At 42.9% G+C, this 20,003-nt stretch overlaps 1 protein-coding gene and 1 pseudogene across 5 annotated transcripts in view; one reads left to right on the top strand and one right to left on the bottom strand.

The window, feature by feature from the left end:
• LOC126184543 (cAMP-regulated phosphoprotein 21) overlaps window positions 1-20,003 on the top strand; it is a 1,287,166-nt gene that overhangs the window by 232,922 nt on the left and 1,034,241 nt on the right. The gene's annotated exons all lie outside the window — the stretch shown is intronic.
• Window positions 13,048-13,165, bottom strand: LOC126185741 (5S ribosomal RNA; annotated as a pseudogene).

Consider the following 20,003-nt stretch of genomic DNA (forward strand, 5'->3'; position numbering starts at 1 on the left):
AACCAGATATTAGGTACGCATACCTATGAGCACTACTACTGAAATGACTACAATTATACTTTAAAAACACTCTTATATTCAATGACACACAAATCCTCAACTTCAAGATATCGTTTTGCAATATTCCTAGCCTATGCCAGGCCTGCTCTGTGGCAAACGAAGAGAACAAGTCAAGTGTCATCACCTGATTTCCAAGGAACTTCTCTCAGAGGAAGAAGAGTCAAAAATGGGGGAACACGTGTCTCTGCTTATCCGTAGATACTCTACAGTTTCAGAAAACACAACGGTCAAAGTTTTCGAGGTATTTTCGAGGTACTATATGTGGCTTTTACCGCGCAGTATTTTCAGACGCTACGGTGGCTCAGTGGTTAGTGTCGCGGCTTCTCAATTTTGTGCCTTATGTTCGAAATCTGATTATTGTTTTTATTTATTTTATTTTTATTGCTTTCATTTATATATCCACGTCCATAGAAGGCTACTAAACTAATGTGTCTTAACAAATTAGGGGATACAAGGGCGTTATATTCATTGCAAAATTAGAACTGGATTTCACAATAAGTGTCACAGATTTACTTTGTAATACACACATGTATGATATATTTATGGTTTACAATCTTTTTAAATTCTCGTCTTCTATTATTTCATTTGCAAATCAATTCTTATATTAATTCGTGTATCTTATTCAAATGTTTATTCCTCAGGAAGATTTGGCGTGTTCACTTTGATGATACCGATCGTAGAAATATTAAAAACACAGATATTCCGAACACCACGAGCATCACGCGAAGGCAGATTTTCAATAGTGACATTTCATCGTACGAATCTCACTCGGGAAAGAAACGTCGTTAACTTTGGTGAAGACATCGCACGTTGGCAATAATTCCGCGGCGAATTATGCATAACGGCTCACTTTCCCGAAAACTGGCGCTTGCAATTGATTATGAATTAAGATACACTACAGGAATTTCACCAAAACAACTTCAAATAATTTTCTCATTCTGTTTTTAAGTTCATTCATCTGACATACAATTGGTAGACGAATTGGGGCAACGTTATATCAGTATACATTGGGAAACATTCGTATAGAAATCTTCTACAGACATGGGTATATAAATGAAAAACAAAAATGAAAGTGATAGTAGAGTTTCGAACACGGGGCCCAAAATTAAACATCCGTGATGCTAAGCACTGTACCACCAATTTGTGTAACGATATTGTAAGGTAAGAGGCACATGAAGTACCAGGGAAATACCTCGGAAACTTTGACCCCCTTTTTTCAGAAACCGCCGACTATCTGTGGATAAGTCGATACACTTGTTCGCTTGTTTTGACCCCTCTTCCACTGAGCGAAGTTTCTGGGAAATCGGGTTATGGTGTTCTCCTCTACGCACCAGCTGCGCAGTACAGTCGTAAGTCCGGTGTAGGAACTGCCGTAGTGGTGTAGGACCTTGTCGAATAGCGGCAAATCCTTCTTCGGACAGGTGAGCTGCGATGAACTTGGGCGGTAGCGGCGATGGCGACTGGATCTAGAACTCGAACTGGCTTCCGCTGGAACTCTCGCAGAAACGTACTCTCGAATCTCGTGCCAGGTAAGAGGCGGAGCGCGACTTACATCCTGGTGTGCGGTGATACTAAGCTCCACCGTATTTGTTCGACGGGATGCGTGATGTGGAACATTATTCCGCCCTGGAAGTGATCTCTGCGGCGGGCCACTAGAATTAGCTGCCGGTCTCTACTCGCCTGGTGAGTCGGTCGTCCTATGTAGCCTGCGTTGTTTGAGGGAAGTGTAGCTTGCAGGAGTTGCGACACTCGATCACAAGCCATCGGCCTTCGGGAGGTGGTGTTTGGTTTCTATCAAACTACACAGCGCAAGACAGTTAAAATGTCAATTTCTTGAAACCACGCAATTGTCTCCCGTGCTGGCGCAGAAGTTTAAAATTTGGCTTAAATGTGCCTGCAACCTTCCTCTGTAACGGTGAAAAAGCGTAGCACCGTTTGACGTCACCTTCGGCCTCAGTGACGCTTCAAACAGCGAGAAGTCGACACATGCGTATAAAAGGCCAGAGCTCGGACTTACGTGTGATCGGTGTGGTAGGTTAATGATGTCTCATTGGCATCAAATTTCAGCACAATTCTGCCCAACGCCAGTGTGGACGTGTCACACCATGAGAGAGTCGTCACACTTCTTCTTAATCAAATTACACCCATTCGTTTGACGCGACTGGTGGTCACACCCGCGACACCCAACGTTGAGATAACGGGGGTGTCTTGTAGGTGGTCGAGGAAAACATTTTTGACACGCCGTCGATCAGAATCGACAGGAAAATCCCTCAGGAGGAAGGGCTTCAATGAAACCACCCCTTCCTTAGGGGTCTTAATTACCACACATTTTGCACTGCTATGTACTTTCAACAGGACTATATTTTTGACTAATTTTGCCACTGCTGATACTCCCGGACGACTCAACGCTTTTCTAAGCACATCTCGGTGCTCCAGCCGCATGGAACGTGATGTCGCCCCTTCGGAGAGCAGCGTGACCGCAGGTTTTGCTGTGGTAGACTGGGTGGAACAACTAGGGACCGTTCAAAACCATTCAGCGGAATCTGAACACGATCCAAACCAGTAAAGGGTGTTTAAACTTTTTCATCCCGCCTTTCTCACGCCCTGCTTTGGTGTGTGTGTGGGCGAATGCAACATTGAGACGCACATGAATAAAGTGGGAAAATGTCCTTCTAAGACACTCCAGTGTGGCAACATAATCAGTGCCACACGTTGACCTTTCTTGAGTTGCCTGTCCCATCTCCAGGTATCCATGTAGGGATAGGTTAATTAGTATCCGTGTACAGGGACATATTTAAAATGTCCAAAGAAAGTGGTCGAGAGACACCAACGAAGTTGCCGGCTTCGGGGGTCTTGGAGGGACACTTTGCCACTTCATTCACGTGCATGTCAGTGTCGCATTCTCCCGTGCACAGGTTCCAGGAGGGCGCGAAAAATGTGGAATGAAAAGCATAAACACCATTTTGTGTTTCGGATCACGTCGAATGGTTTTTAATGGTCCCTAGAAGTTCCACACTGTATACTCCGAAGGGATGAGATCACGTTCACTGGGGTTGCAGTGTAGCGATGTCCTTGAAAAAGGGTTTAATCGGCCTGGAGGAGGGGGGGGGGGACGGTGCCAACAATTGCGAAATTTCTGAAGAACATAGCACTGCAAACAATCGTTTTCGAGCGCCAAATGTGTGAAAATGAACTCGCCTATGGACGTGATGCTCTTTTACTACATCCTGAGGCTTTTACGCGTCGATTATAAGCGGCGGCATGTCTGAAGTGCCCTCCCCTGCCACCCATAGGAAACCCGCGTGATTTCAACGCTGGGCGTCGCAGTTCTGACCTCCATCGCAAAGACGTGAAACGAAGAGGTGAAATGTGCGTCAAAGGCGGTGTGGTGATCTTCATGTAGTGCAGCACGTCCATTGGCGTTGGGCAGAATTGTGCTGAAATTTCGTGCCAATGTAACATAATTAACCCACTTTGTAGCTCACATGAACTACTTTGCTGTGGCCTTTTCTTTGCATGTGTTGACTCCTTGGAGTTTGAAGTGTCGGCGCGCCCACGGTTGACGTCGTAGGGCGCCTCGCTTTAGCACCATTACAGGCGAAGGTTTTGACCATCTTTGATCCAAGTTGCAAACTTCTGCGTCGCAACGGGAGACAATTACGGAATTTCAAAAAGTGACCATTTAATTGTGTTGCGCAGCGTAGTTGAATTAAGAGCTTTCTTCTAAAGAAGCCCGTGAAAATCGCGGCAGCGTTTAACATTTCAGATTGCGGTGGCAGTAGTACCTACTTAAGTATTTTGCACAAACGCAGATCGAAAACTTACATCGAGTTATCAATCCACATTTTGTTGCCCGATGTCAGTAATGCAACTGCATTTATCTAGCTACATGAATTCACAGAATAATCAACGCTGGAGTTTTTAAAATCGTCACCTGTAACGTTAAGAGCCTCCACATAATGTGAAAATAATTGTGAGATACGAAATTAGTGCAACACGAATTACTGGACCGGTCTTTCTTCCACCAAAGCCTTATCTCTGACAGATGTATGTACAGTATGATGCAAACTGTGCACCAGTAACAACTACGAAAATAACTAGGACAGCATTATGGGGATAAGCGAATGCATTTTCCACGGTTGTAAGCTCTTTTATTTAAAAAAGAAATATTTTAGTGTACTGAAACTTCCTTTCAGCTTAAAACTGTGTGCAGTACCGGGACTCAAAGCTGAAACCTCTGCCTTGTATAGGCAAGTGTCGTACCGACTGTGCTCTCCTGGGCCGACTTCACAGCGGGCCTCATGGCTTTACTTGCGCCAGTACTTCTCTCCTGCTTTCCAGACTCCACAGAAGTTCTCTTGGATACCTTACGCGAGTAGCACGCCTGGAAGAATCGGAACTGCTGAGAAATGACTTAACCACTGAATAGGGAATTTTTCCAGAATTAATTTTCTCTCTGCAACAGAGCGTACACTGATTTTAAACTTCCTGGCAGATGAAAACTGTGCTCTAGACTACAACTCGAACACGAAACCTTTCCATTTAGCGGGCAAATATTATATATTGTAGTATATTGTTCACATCCCTATCAGGTACTAATGGAGGTAAATGAACAGAATACTCAGAACAATATTTTTTCCGCTGCCTTAATAATCGGGAGAAGCCGATTTATATACTCTATGCTCTCGTAACAACATTGCGGTATGATTCCTTCAACCACGCTAAGGACGCACCCTGCACATACGTTTGTACAACAGAGCTAATGCTCCCTCTCTAGTAGCTTTCATGTCAGGGTGGTAAATTGTGAACTTTATTTCCGACCATTTTCAGAAACATTACATATGACACACCTTTGCGTATCTTTACCCTTGGGAATATGTGCTGTCATAGAAGCTGGACAAGAAATTGAGTTCTCTATTTCCTCTGTGACGGAAACAGTTTTTGTGTCTCTTTTCGTTTCTCTGACAGGTAGAGATGAGGCGCCCTGCTGAGAGCGTGCCTTCTTTGTGATGTGCTTCGCAGAATGGAGAACTGAAATGTCGGGGCGCCTGAAAGACCAGGAGACATGTCATCCGCGAACACCCCCAGGGCGCTGACACGCACGCGTCCTTTTTACGGAGCGGAGGAACAGAATGTTTCTCACAAAAACTTCACGAAACTTCCTTGACAGAAAGGCAGAATATCTATACAGGTAAACAATCGAAGAAAGACGATATAATCCGTCTGTTCAAAAAGTTTGGAGACTGGATTAGTAAAAATTAGAGAAGAGTTAAGATGGTGAAACGCACAGGACGTTCATACTACCACGTTAAACGAAATGTTGTTCAACTAGCGAATCACATTTGCTTGCATGTCGATTATGTTCTCAAAGCGTTGACCCTTCATGTGACTTCCTGCACTTTTTCGTTTTGTGGTAGGTTCATTTTCCAGTAAAGAATCGTCTGCATTTTGCATTTCAGTCATGTCGCGGCAGGCGTGTTCGCAACTCTGTTTTGGCCCACCAGCCGAGGGATACGTTACAACTTTGCACACAATTTTCTCTTCTTCAAAACATTCTGGAGGATTTATGGAACCCTAGATTTAGAGATGTTGCCGCATTGCAATTTGTGACACAGCAACGTATACACACTAAGGACGTCCGTCCACTACTTAAAACTGCCTACTCATACTTGAGTGATCGAATGCATCTCTCCTGTTTACAGTTGTTAGGCCAAGCTGCAGCCTAAATTACTGCGCTAATATCGCTTATACGGCAGGAATAAAATCAGTCTCGGAACTTTTTGGAAGGACAGCCTATATCTCCGGAAAACTTGCTTAGGAAATTTAACGAACCGGCTTGCATCGGAGAAACAACGAATATTCGTCTGCAGCGTGTACGTTGATTCTGGAGGTAAAAATCAACAAATAACAGCTCGCACAGAGGTGTACAAGCCATCGTTCTTTGCTCGATCCATACGTTAGTGGGATGAGAAAAATCAGTTATACTCGGTGTTTCTAAACGGCTGTAACACAGGCATTGCAAAAATTGGAGCCTCATAATTTTTTCGTTCCTAAGGCTATGTTTGGGCTAGATGACATCGTGAAGCCACGTATTACTAACACGAAGGCAGGCGATAATGTCTATGGTATGGCTTTACTAATCAGCAACACCAACTAGGACTCAACGTGGTATTATCAATTATCACTTGTTCAGCCCGTGTACAGGGTGCTTATAATTTTCGCTACTTTATAGGGTCAACATGAAAAACGAGTGATGGTAGGACAATGGAACCTTGTAGAAACATTTGTAAGGACAGGCGTAAGACAAACAACGAATAAACCATTTAAGGAAAATACATTTTAATTTCCATGTGAGAGGGTAACATTTGTTAAATTTTGTATCATGTTTACGTTCCAGGTTAGAAATGACGGAAAGTCATCGAGCAAAACAGTAATGGTTTTCAGCGTTCCCCAAGGTAGTGTTATATGCCCTTTGCTACTCCTTCCCTAAGTAAACGATTTGGGAGACAATCTGAGCAGCCGTCTTAGGTTGTTTGCAGATGACGCTGTCGTTTATCGACTAGTATAGTCATCAGAAGATCAAAACAAACTGCAAAAAGATTTAGAAAAGATATCTGTATGGTGTGAAAATTGGCAATTGACCCTAAATAACGAAAAGTTTGAGGTCATCCACACGAGTGTTAAAAGAAATCCGTTAAACTTCGGTTACACGTTAAATCAGTCAAATTTAAAGGCCGTAAATTCAACTAAATACCTAGGAATTACAGTTACGAACTACTTAAATTGAAAGGAACACTTAGAAAATGTTGTGGGGAGGTCTAACCAAATAATGCGTTTTATTGGCAGGACACTTAGGAAATGTAACAGATCTACTAATGAGACTGCCTACACTTCCTTCAACAAAGGAAATACCTTACAATACGTTAATTCGTCTAATCTTGGAGTATTGTTCGTCTGTATGGGACCCTTACCAGTTGGGTCTGATTCAAGAGATTGAGAAGGTCCAAAGAAGAGCGGCAAGATTCGTGGCTGGTACATTTAGCCCTCGCGAGAGCGTTGCAAATCTCATAGAGAGTTTGAAGTGGGACACACTTGCAAATAGACGGCGCGCTAAACAGAAGGGGCTGCTCATTAAATTCCGAAATCCGATCTTCACCGAGCATGTAGAGCATATATTATTACCACCAACTTTCAAATCGCGCAATGATCACCATTCAAAGATAACGGAAATAAGAGATCACACTGAGGCGTTCAGACAGTCGTTTTTCCCTCGCGCGATCCGCGAGTGGAACAGACGGGGGGGGGGGGGGGGGGTCAAATATGATATATGATTTTGGCGCGAATTGTGCCCTCCGCCACAGACCGCTTGGTGGCTAGCGGAGTATATATATAGATATGTAGATGTAGATGTAAGCTTGTCCATCCTCTTTTAGAATACTGCTGTGCGGTGTGGGATCCTTACCAGATAGGGTTGTGGGGTACATGGAAAAAGTTCAAAGAAGGGCAGCACGTTTTGTATTATCGCGAAGTAGGGGAGAGAGTGTCACTGAAATGACACAGGATTTTGGTGGACGTTATTAATACAAAGGCGCTTTTCGTTGCGGCGGAATGTTCTCAGGACATTTCAATCACCAACTTTCTCCTTCAAAGGCTAAAATATTTTATTGACGCCGGCCTACGCAAGGAGAATCGATCATCATAATAAACTGAGGGAAATCAGAGCTCGCACCGAAAGGTAATGGTGTTCATTCTTTTACGCGCTCTGTATGAGATTGAAAAATAGAGAATTATTGTGAAGATGGTTCGATGAACCCGCTGTAAGGGACATAAATGTAGTTTGCAGAGTATCCCTGTAGATGTAGATGTAGACTTTTAATATACTCTACCAGGTTGTTGAATACGTGTGTGCCTAGGTGTCTCACTCCCACGTGTAATAATATTACACCCTTGGCGTCCTTATACTGATGGTTTCTGGTCCAAAAGTTTCATTCAGAGGTATCTAGTGCAGCAATTGTCGAAATATCAAGTTAATTGAAGAGATATGCGTAGGATACTCTAGAACTAATACAATGTGTAATTCCTCTAATTCCCTTCTGTGTTCTGAAAATACTATCCCTGTGAGTCGTTTCATCAGCGCGTCATTCCGTAACTTACTGATGATCTACATCTACTTCTATATATGTACCCACGAAGCCAACTTACTGTTTGTGCTATGTGTACCTTGTGTATCACTGTCACTTCTCTGTTTCCTGTTGCAGTCGCAAATAGTTTGCGGGAAGAGTGATTGCTGATAAGCCTCCATGTGGTCTCGAATCTCACTGATTTTATCTTCGTGTTCTTTTCGTGAGATATACGTAGGTGGAAGTGACATTTGGCTGATTCTTCCAGGAACGTACGCTCTCGGAAATTTGACAGTAGAACGTACCGCAATACCGAATACTAAGCTCTTGGTGTGTCTGCACTGGAGTTGGCTGAGCATCTCTGTGACGCTCTCCGACTTACTAATTGAAACTGCAACGAAACATACTGCCCTTCTTTTGATCTTCTCTATTTCCTCTATCAATCATGTCTGGTACATATCCCAGACTGACGAATAATATTCAAGTATTGGTCGAACGATTGTTTTGTTAGCTGCTTCCTTTGTTTATGGACTACATTTCCCGAAAAGTTTTCCAATGACTGTCAGTTTGACATCTGCAATTCCTGCGATTAGTTTTATGTTGCCGTTCTACACTATGCAACACAATTTAAGGAGCACTTTTTCTAAACGCCGTAATTGTCTCCCATTGCGACGTAGAAGTTCGAAATTTGTCCCAACGGTGCCTACCTCTGTAATGGTGCTAAAATCGAGGCGCCCTGTGATGTCAGCCTTCGGCTCGGCAACGCTTCAAACAGGAAGGTATCGACATATGCGAGAAAAGGCCAGAGATTAGAAGTTCATGTAAGAGTTAATGATGTCACATTGTCAGCAAATTTCACCATAATTCTTCTCAGCGCCGCCGCTGACGTGCTACATAATAAGACCGTCACATTCCCTCTTATTCACATTTCACCTCTTGTTTAGACGTCTCTGCGATGTATGTCAGAACCGCGACACCCAGCGTTGAAATCACGCAGGTGTCTTACGGGTAGCCTAAGAAAACATTCAGACACATCGCCGCTCAGAATCGACACAACAAAACCTCTTGAAGTGGCGTAAAAGGCGTCAATGAAATCGCCAGTTTCCTTGATTCCCACACGGTTTGCGGTAGAAACCGACAGTTCGCAGTGTGACGAGCAGCAGGACGATGTTCTTGACAACCTTTGACACAGCCGACGATTTAACCCTACGATGAAGACATCTTGGGCTAGCAACCCTAGTGAACGTCATCTCACCCCTCTGGAGTGCAGTTTTTCTATGTTGTACAATACGGAACTACAAGGAACAATTTGACGAAGTTTTCAGGCGATCAGAAGCAGCAACGCGTACTTCTGCTTTTTCAACCCTCTTGTGGTGTGATCATAGACGGGTGAGACATCGACACATGCATGATTAAAACGGCAAAGGGTCCCGCTTAAGCCTCCTCAGTTCGGCCACACCCTCGGTGCCACTCACCTGCCGTTGGTGAGCACTTTAAAAATGCATCTGTGTAGAGACAGACTGTGACAGGCAACCCCTTGACACCCCACCAATTCCGCAAGCTTACTACGAGGGCTACTCGGAAAGTAAGGAATGATAGGTCGCGAAATGGAAACCTCAGAGAAAATCAAAACTTTTATTTGCAACGGTTAGCTACACCTTGCAGCTACTTCTCCACACAGTCGCCGCTCAGACGTGGACATCTGTCGTAGCGTTGTACCAACTTTTCAATTCCCTCATTTTAGAAGACAGCGGTCAGTGTTTTTCGACGATTTTCTACTCTGGACTGCAGCTCGTTGTCTGTGTCAAAATGTTGTTTTCATATCGAGCGGTTCATTTGAGCAGAGATGAACCTCAGGGGTACCCAATTACGGGATATATTGTGGGTGATCAAACACTTCCCATCGAAAACGCTACAGGAGCATCTTCATTGCCCCTGGTGAGTGCGGCCGAGACTTGTCGTGTAGAACGAACTGCATGAGAGTTATGTTATGTGGATTGCATAGATTCAGGCGATATCTTTCGCCGGGCCCTCATACGTGGAGGGAGACGCTTATTTCTAGCCATCTTTACGTTTTCACTGTGAGCTCATAACTGAAAAGCGCGACGTGATGCGATCGACGGGCGCACTAGACACAGTGCCCAACGCATCAACAAAGCTTCATCAGATTTTCACTTATTTTCCATTTCGCGACCGATCGTTCCTTACTTTCCGAATAACCCTTGTAGCATGCGCAAGCGTGACAGCGTGGCCTGCCTGCAGGCGCCTAAGTCTCTCGTCACAGTTTGTCTCTGTACAGGTATACTTCTGAAGTGCTCAACAAAGGCAGGCAGGTGGTACCAAGGGCTTAGCCAGCCTGGGTGGGGGTGGGGGTCTTAGAGGGACACCTTTCTGCCACAGGTTGCTTCCTCTGTAGCCCTAAAAACTTAACACATGATAATTTATTCGATTGTTAGAGAACATTTTTGTTTTGTGGCGTTGTATGAGAATTACTGGCTTGTAAGTACTAAGTATTATCAACATCCATTTTTCTGGAATCATCTGCCGATGTTTATCAATAGTTCGTTGTTTCTTTCTTAGTAAGAGTGCTGTTAGTAATTTTTGTTCATATACTTGTATCACCTTCAAAATGAAAGAAAAAGAAATTACATATTCTGACGACGCCAGTAGTAGGCGATTTACGTATACAATTAAACAAAAAGAACATAGCACTCAAAATAGAACCTGTGGTACATCAGGTCTGATATCTCCAAAGTGAGAATGGCTGTTGCTATGTGGTGAAAATGGCGACCATTACTGCAGAATAAGAGGAAGAAAGACTATCACGAAAAGACTACATTTCGACACACGGTAAGCCAAGTATAGCGTTCGCATGCACATGACAGCGTGAGGCATTCGTGGTTTCTAGACAATAAAGTATGACTGCAACATGTGTGTGCCACCAGTCCAACCCATAGCAGGAAGTGTCTGACCGTAGCTGTATACAGGACCGTCACGGTGTTTCAGCGTCGAATCAGCACTGTAGGCGAATCTCAAAAGTCCGTTATGAGCGTCTGGGCTAGATGTCGATTAACGCCAGCTACTGTCACATTGCTTGAAGCAGTAAGCAGTTGGTTATGTTGTGTCCACAGGACTCACAAAAGCCCCACTTTCGTAACAGCTTACTCCGTACCATTCAAAATGGGATGGCATGGGAAACCCATACTGTTCTAATCCTCAGATGCAGATGTTCCTCTCTTTCATGTCGACATAGCATTCACACACTTCGTTTCGCCTTGAAACTTCGTTTAACGTCTTTTAACCAACTAAGATTGGTATGAAGCTTTCCTTCACAGGCGTACAAGAGAGAACAGTGCTGTATCTGCGTGTACGTCGTATGCTCGCAGTCTTAATGACTTACTACCAGCACAATCTCCAGTCTTAATGATTTACTGCTAGCACATTGTTCTACAGGTCTTCCGAGCATGGATTCTGGACTTTCTTTCTCGGGGGTACGATTTTCACAAACGGTTATATACCTATGGAAAAACTGTTTATTAAACCCGCATAATGTCTTAGCACCAGTCATTATTCACAATTCCGCAATTTTCTGTGCCTAATCTGCAAACTATCAACTTTTCTACAGTCACATTGAACAACAAAAACAGTTGTATTCGTATAACAAAGTTAAGGTATGCATAAAAAACATAGAAATCAAGTTAAAACAGTATAGAAAAGCCATCATATTCCGTCTAATGGACGCTATGTAGGAAACATGAGTATTTAGTTCCCATGACGATGAACTGTTGATTTTATTTGCACTCTCTTCGAGGAAATGAAGAAAGTGATGATATTATATGATTACATACGACATGAGAAGACTATGGAAAGTTTCACCAGATTTTCAAGGAACTGTGGTCTTGTGAAGACCGTTTCTTCGGTGTTTTTCTCATTTCTCATAAGCAATTCGGAACATCAAGCAAGTTCATTTAACTGAAAATCTTGCCAAACCCCTGTAGTGTATCGTCAATCGTCTAGTCAAAAGATAGAAAGGGTAAATAGACATCCGAGAATTTCATTAAATTACCCTACAAATTAGTGCAGTAGTGTGATATTACTATGGGAGCACTAGTATGTATAGAAATAATTATGATATAGAACTGTTTGCTCGAAGCTTGTGCAAGGATAATATTATATCAGTTTAACTGTATCTTACTTAAGAATATTCATTTGGTAATAAATGTCAAATAAGCGTGCATTTATTTACAAATATATGTTATTAATTACACCTGGATGATCAGACTTGCATCTGTTTCATTTTTCGAGAGTTCTGTGTCCGGCGTTTACGCTCATGTAATAAATTAATTTTTCAGTGTCTTCCGACACTTTTCAGATTTTCCATAGCAGTGTATGAAGAAAACACAACTGGGCAGCTGACCGCCGCGGGCAGGAACGGTCTAGCGCGGACGCCATGGCAAAGCATACAGTTCGCTAGCCAAGGCAGGCAGCGCGGGTTGCCCGCTCGCCGTTTGAGCGGGTTCGCGTGCGCCGGGTTGCAGCTGCTAGGGACTGCGAAGGTGACTGGCGTGTGTTGCGGGTTGACGGCAGTAGGGGCACGCTACCGCTCATTTCACGGCAAACGTGCAAATGTGACTGTCCTCTCTCTCTCTCTCTCTCTCTCTCCTCCCGCACAGGCCATGAAGGCCCAAAGGTACCGACTGGCCGCCGTGTCATCCTCAGCCCACAGGCGTCACTGGATGCGGATACGGAGGGGCATGTGGTCAGCACACCGCTCTCCCGGCCGTATGTCAGTTTCCGAGACCGGAACCGCTACTTCTCAATCAAGTAGCACCTCAGTTTGCCTCACACGGGCTGAGTGCACCCCGCTTGTCAACAGCGCTCGGCAGGCCGGATGGTCACCCATCCAAGTGCTAGCCTAGCCCAACAGCGCTTAACTTCGGTGATCTGACGGGGACCGGTGTTACCACTACGGCAAGGCCGTTGGCCATGTGACTGTCCTAGAGATACAGAATCTGAGTTGGACATCGTCGCTTATATTTATTCAATTTGTAACTTGACAACGCGTCAACGCGCCACTGTATTGCGCGTAGTATTTGCTGATGTCCTTTCTTAGCCAATGTCTTTTGTCAACCTATTGAAATACGAGGGCTATTCGGAAAGCAAGGAATGATAGGTCGCGAAATGGAAACCACAGTGATAATCAAAACTGTTTTATTTGCAACGGTTAGTTACACCTTCCAGCTACTTCTCTACACATTCGCCGCTCAGACTTAGAGATCTGTAGAAGCGTTGTACCAACTTTTCAATTCCCTCGTTATAGAAGACAGCCGCCAGTGCTTTACGACAATTTTCTACTCTGGACTGCAACTCGTTGTCTGTGTCAAAATATTGTCTTCATAGCCAGCGGTTCAGTTGAGCAGAGATGAACCTCAGGGGTAGTCAGTTACGGACTGTATTGTGGGTGATCAAACACTTCCCATCGAAAACGCTACTGGAGCATCTTCATTGCCCCTGCTGAGTGCAGAACGTGTAGAACGAACCGTATTACAGTTATGTTATGTGGATTGCATAGCTTCAGCCGAAATCTTCCGCCAGGCCCTCATACTTGGCGGGAGACGCTAATTTCTAGCCATCTTTACGGTTTCACTGTGAGCTCGAAACTGAAAAGAGCGACGTGATGCGATCGACGGGAGTACTAGACACAGTTCCCAACGCATCTGTGCAAAGATTCTTCAGATTTTCACTGTATTTTCTTTTGTGTTAGCAGAAGAGTCAACACCGTGTTACGAGTGGAGGCCGAAACGCACGCGTTGTAGCTCACGCAGGCTGGCGTGAGGAGGGAAGAACTATACTGACGTGAGGTCTGGAACATGACAAGGAATGAGAATTCAGAAAGCGGACGTAATTAGTTTGATACTTAACTTTAATCCATTAATGATGAACGTCGCTCTTGACGGTACATGATTCACAATATTATCTGTTCAGAATACATTCTTGAAGATACTCATTGTAGTAACTGAATATGGCGCTTTGTTAGGTCGTAGCAAATGACGTAGCTAAAGGCTATGCTAAACTGTCGTTTCTGCAAATGAGAGCGTATGTAGACAGTGAACCATCGCTAGCAAAGTCGGCTGTAGAACTGGGACGAGTGCTAGGGGGTCTCTAGACTAGACCTGCCGTGTGGCGGCGCTCGGTCTGCAATCACATAGTGGCGACACGCGGGTCCGACGTATACTAACGGACCGCGGCCGATTTAAAGGCTACCACCTAGCAAGTGTGGTGTCTGGCGGTGACACCACATTTTCCATTTCGCGACCGATCGTGCCTTACTGTCCGAATAACCTTCGTACTATACTACGCAAGTCATAAGAGATATCATGTCGCGTGTAGTGAGAAATCTCTGGTTTGCTACTTTTGGCCAGATCCCATATGATGATAAATTTTTAATTGATGACAAGTTGTGAACATTTTCATGTCAAAATAGCTATAGTTCACGATAGGACTGACAGTATCTAAGGTTTTTTAGAAGATATCAGTAGCGCCCTAAAGCGTATATGTTAAGCGTTTTTTTTAACTGTATTTACAGGGTATTCTGTGTGGCATAAGTCATAAATAAATCGACAGTGCTCTGAAATGTAAGGTATCTTCCCATTACCAAAAGGACCGTGTGGTATTTGAGATGCAGTGCTCCACTTGCACAATGATTTTAAAAAGAGTTAACGCAAATCCATAGGCAGTCAGAACTACAAATAAGATTTGGTTAAAAACGGAGTCAGTGTTGTTAAAATAGTTACTTTAATCACACATCGAGCGAGTTGGCGAAGTGATTAGCACACTGGATTCGCATTCAGTAGGACGATGATTCAGATCCCTGTCTGGCCATCCAGATTTAGGTTTTCCGTGATGTCCCTAAATCGCTCCATGCAAATGTTGAGATGGTTCCTATGAAAAGGGCACGGCCAATTTCCTACCTCATGCTTTCGTAATCCGAGCTTGTGCTTTGTCCCTAATGACCGTGTTGTCGACGCGACGATAAACTCTAATCTTCTTTCCTGCCTTTTACCTCTATGACACGTTTCTGTCTTCATGTAAATGTCGTTTTCCTCCTGTTTTCTTTACGGTTTCTGTCACTATGGAGATAATGATCTTTCTTAGAGTAATAGCCCTACCTGTTCACATTCGCCGTGAAAATTTCAGTATTGGCAAGTGATATACTATTGTTATCAGAATTTTTCTCACTACGAAGTTTATCTGTTTGCATATGACGACCGTGAACCATCAGTAATCCGGAATATTCGTCGGCAGTTAGTCCAAAGGGACATACTAACATACTAATAGGAATACAATTTAACTGTCAGCACTGTTGTACTTCTCTGCCTAAATTAAATTCAGGAAGAAACATAGAGCGCTGGAATAATTGTCCGAAAACAGACGGCTCTTGCGCAGAAAATGACTTTTTCTTCTGTGAATAAATGCTACGAAGTCAGCCTGTGTTCTGCTGAGTGTACTAATAAAGGATTGTGTGTGCTATGATCAACGTGCACTGCGTTGCTGACAAAGGCAGGGTGCACTTCTATGCTCGTCAGTTATTGAACGCGGAAATTTGGTTAGGAAGCATAGTATGTCACCTACTGTGAATAAGATTGTTGGAAGTGGCGTTAGATCAGGTCAATATTCCCAGTGACGAGAGTGGCAAACCGTGTAGAAGCGGCTTCGAATGGCCTGCCCTTCGATTTCAAGTTTTATTACAGCTGAGTCAAGACTCTGTTCAACGAACCCGCGGGCGGTCAACTGGAGTCTCGTAAATTTGTGATCCTACTTCTTTTGTTACGAAACGCCCAGTTACCTTTTCGACATATAAGACCTGCTACGTCATCAAGTTTTACTTCACTTACTGGTAAATTTGGTCACTTCTGTTCTCCGTAATCGTATGTATCGCATTAGTAGTCTAGCAGAGTGATATATATTCTTTTTACTCTACAGTTTTGAACTTTCATAGATTATGTACGTTACAAACTAGTCTTCAGGGATATTGGATACCGGAATGGTATTTATTATCTTTGATTCACTGTTTCCAGTGTTTCTACTGGCATTTATTTGTAGGACTAAAAGATTTATGCCTAGTAGCGCAGAGTATCGTCCAAACTGCATAAGCGTTACGAGAATAACCAGTAAAAAATAATAATTTGTAGTTTTTGTGATATTGTGATGTTACTTACATCTGGACCTCGCTTAAAACAACTCTCTTACATGGTAGAGAATACAGTTAAAAATAATTAGGGCTTGATAGTCAGGCTGAATGTTAATACATGTGTTAAATAACCTTGGAAGAAACTGTACAACGTAGAGATGGATCTGGTATCTAATCACCATAGTACCGGCCGCTGTGTCCGAGCTTTTCTAAGTGCTTCAGTCCGGAACCGCGCTGCTGCTACGGTCGCATGCTCGAATCCTGCCTCGGGCATGGTTGTGTGTGATGTCCTTAGGTGTAAGTAGTTCTAAGTCTAGGGGACTGATGACCTCAGATGTTAAGTCCCATAGTGCTCAGAGCCATTTCACCGTCATGGTCGTTTTCTAATCCTATTACAAATTATTTTCAAAATGAGGGTCAGTATCAATCGGAAACCACGATTTTACGATTCAGAATGTCTTATTCAGTGAAGTAACCCACATGTTTTATTCATCTTTCATCGATTTTCGATACAGCGGTCAAGGTTGTGTGTTTGTTTCGTGTCTAATTTATTCTAATTGACCGCTACTTGTGCTTGACGGGCTCAGTTTTTTCCAGAACTTCTCGGTTGTGTAGATTAATTCGTTTAAACATTTTGTACATACGTCGATAAAAGGCGTAAGTTCTCGTATTTCCCTTATTTTTTGCGGCTTCAGTGATACCAGTATTAGACATGCTGTAAGTATGAAGTAAAAACAATTTATTTAACAATTTAATGAGGGACTCCCTAAGTATTGAACGTAATTCGTGCCTTGAGTGTTCGGTTTGTGCTGCAGACCCATTTGCCTGAATAGGATAATAGAAAACAAAATCAAAAACAGAAATGCACTGAAGGAGCTCCTGTTATAAACCGCATGTCTTGGAGGCGGAGTGAGAAAGCGTCTTAAAAATTATATTGGTTACCACTAACCAATTTTAAAGTTAATAACTTTCCATATTACTTACACTGTTTACGGCAGAACTCTTCTTCTTCTTCTGAAATATTCACTCTTTGGTTTTCAACTTTCTCCGAGAACAGTTTGCAGAAATAATGGGAAACGAATGTTTATGCGGAAACCCAATTTTTCCTTTACTTCTTTTTTCAAATATCTTTCAACACACGTATGCCACAATCAGCCAGTTTTTCTGCTACGTTATGTATGAAATATAAGAATGAGTTGATTGTACATTAACAACACTGATGAAAAATTATGCCGATATATTTTGCTGTTACTGCTGTGATTTTGACTTTTGTTTTAACATGAATTTGTATTTCTTTTGACTGTTGAAGATTTATTAGTTTTAAGTTCGTGTCGTACCAGGTGAAAGAACAAGGCCTGAATGGAATACAGACAATACTTATTGAATACTGATTGCTCTGTACACGTTATAGATTTTATGTAATGTTTCATATGAACTTCGTATAGACGAATCTCTTGTGTACAGTTCTCATGTGTAAACGGAATTATGCAGCACCGTGCTTACTAATTTTTTTTTAAATCAATAGTACACTAATACGTTAAACTCTGTAATGCACTAACCTCAGAGAACACAATGTTTCTATTTGTAATGCATGTCTGGTTGGAGGAGATACTCGTATATATTTCACCTGCATGTAGCATATAGTTTAAAGAGCTTTTTTCCTCATTTTCTTTCTGTCGTTAGAAAATCCAGACACATCCACATTAAATTTTTATCAATATTACATCCCAAACGTTTCTCTAAGAGCAGGAAGTTATTGCACGCATTCTTTATTTACCTCTTTTTACCCCATACTTCTGCTCACACACACACACACACACACACACACACACAAAATTACTCGGAACCTGAAAACCTGCCAGTCAGTACCAACAACCGCAAGCTTACTCTGCCCTCATATTATTGGATATTACTCCAATTTATACTTCTTTGACAACACAGGGTGTTTGTTTGAGACAACTAAATATCACGGAAACCATGCATCGTAGGGAAAAAGTTAATATTAGTAAAGAGCGCATCTGTCTGTGCTACAACTGTTCTCCTCTTAACCACCTCTACTGTGTGGTCAACTTCGTATTTTCAAATGGGACTCCCTCCCCAACCTATTTTTACTGCATATTCGGATTCTACGCCAAAAAATAGGTACGTTTCACTAAAACCATTTTTTCCCATTCATGGTAGATGGCGCTGTGATAGCAAGTATCAATTTTACCTGTTTTTGCAATTAAGAACCGACGCATTTGATTCTACATTTCATTTGCCATTTAAATGTAAACTTTTGTGCTCTGACGGTGTTGGTATCTATGTTCAGAGTTGCTTTTAGTGTTGCAAATTTGACTGTATATTACAATATGGTTAGCCGTTTCAATGTTTAGAGAGTATGTTCAACGTGATCCTGGAACGACGACGTGGATGTAATAGATCTGTGTTCCCATTAGGAAGTCTGATATCGGAGAGTCTACATCTACATCTACATCTATACTCCGCGAGCCACCTTACGGTGTGTGGCGGAGGGTACTTATTGTACCACTATCTGATCCCCCCTTCCCTGTTCCATTCACGAATTGTGCGTGGGAAGAACGACTGCTTGTAAGTCTCCGTATTTGCTCTAATTTCTCGGATCTTTTCGTTGTGATCATTACGCGAGATATATGTGGGCGGTAGTAATATGTTGCCCATCTCTTCCCGGAATGTGCTCTCTCGTAATTTCGATAATAAACCTCTCCGTATTGCGTAACGCCTTTCTTGAAGTGTCCGCCACTGGAGCTTGTTCAGCATCTCCGTAACGCTCTCGCGCTGACTAAATGTCCCCATGACGAATCGCGCTGCTTTTCGCTGGATCATGTCTATCTCTTCTATTAATCCAACCTGGTAAGGGTCCCATACTGATGAGCAATACTCAAGAATCGGACGAACAAGCGTTTTGTAAGCTACTTCTTTCGTCGATGAGTCACATTTTCTTAGAATTCTTCCTATGAATCTCAACCTGGCGCCTGCTTTTCCCACTATTTGTTTTATGTGATCATTCCACTTCAGATCGCTCCGGATAGTAACTCCTAAGTATTTTACGGTCGTTACCGCTTCCAATGATTTACCACCTATGGCATAATCGTACTGGAATGGATTTCTGCCCCTATGTATGCGCATTATATTACATTTATCTACGTTTAGGGAAAGCTGCCAGCTGTCGCACCATGCATTAATCCTCTGCAGGTCTTCCTGGAGTACGTACGAGTCTTCTGATGTTGCTACTTTCTTGTAGACAACCGTGTCATCTGCAAATAGCCTCACGGAGCTACCGATGTTGTCAACTAAGTCATTTATGTATATTGTAAACAATAAAGGTCCTATCACGCTTCCTTGCGGTACTCCCGAAATTACCTCTACATCTGCAGATTTTGAACCGTTAAGAATGACATGTTGTGTTCTTTGTTCTAGGAAATCCTGAATCCAATCACAAACCTGGTCCGATATTCCGTAAGCTCGTATTTTTTTCACTAAACGTAAGTGCGGAACCGTATCAAATGCCTTTCTGAAGTCCAGGAATACGGCATCAATCTGCTCGCCAGTGTCTACGGCACTGTGAATTTCTTGGGCAAATAGGGCGAGCTGAGTTTCACATGATCTCTGTC

This window comes from Schistocerca cancellata, chromosome 4, assembly GCF_023864275.1.
Source record: "Schistocerca cancellata isolate TAMUIC-IGC-003103 chromosome 4, iqSchCanc2.1, whole genome shotgun sequence".
Taxonomy (NCBI): domain Eukaryota; kingdom Metazoa; phylum Arthropoda; class Insecta; order Orthoptera; family Acrididae; genus Schistocerca; species Schistocerca cancellata.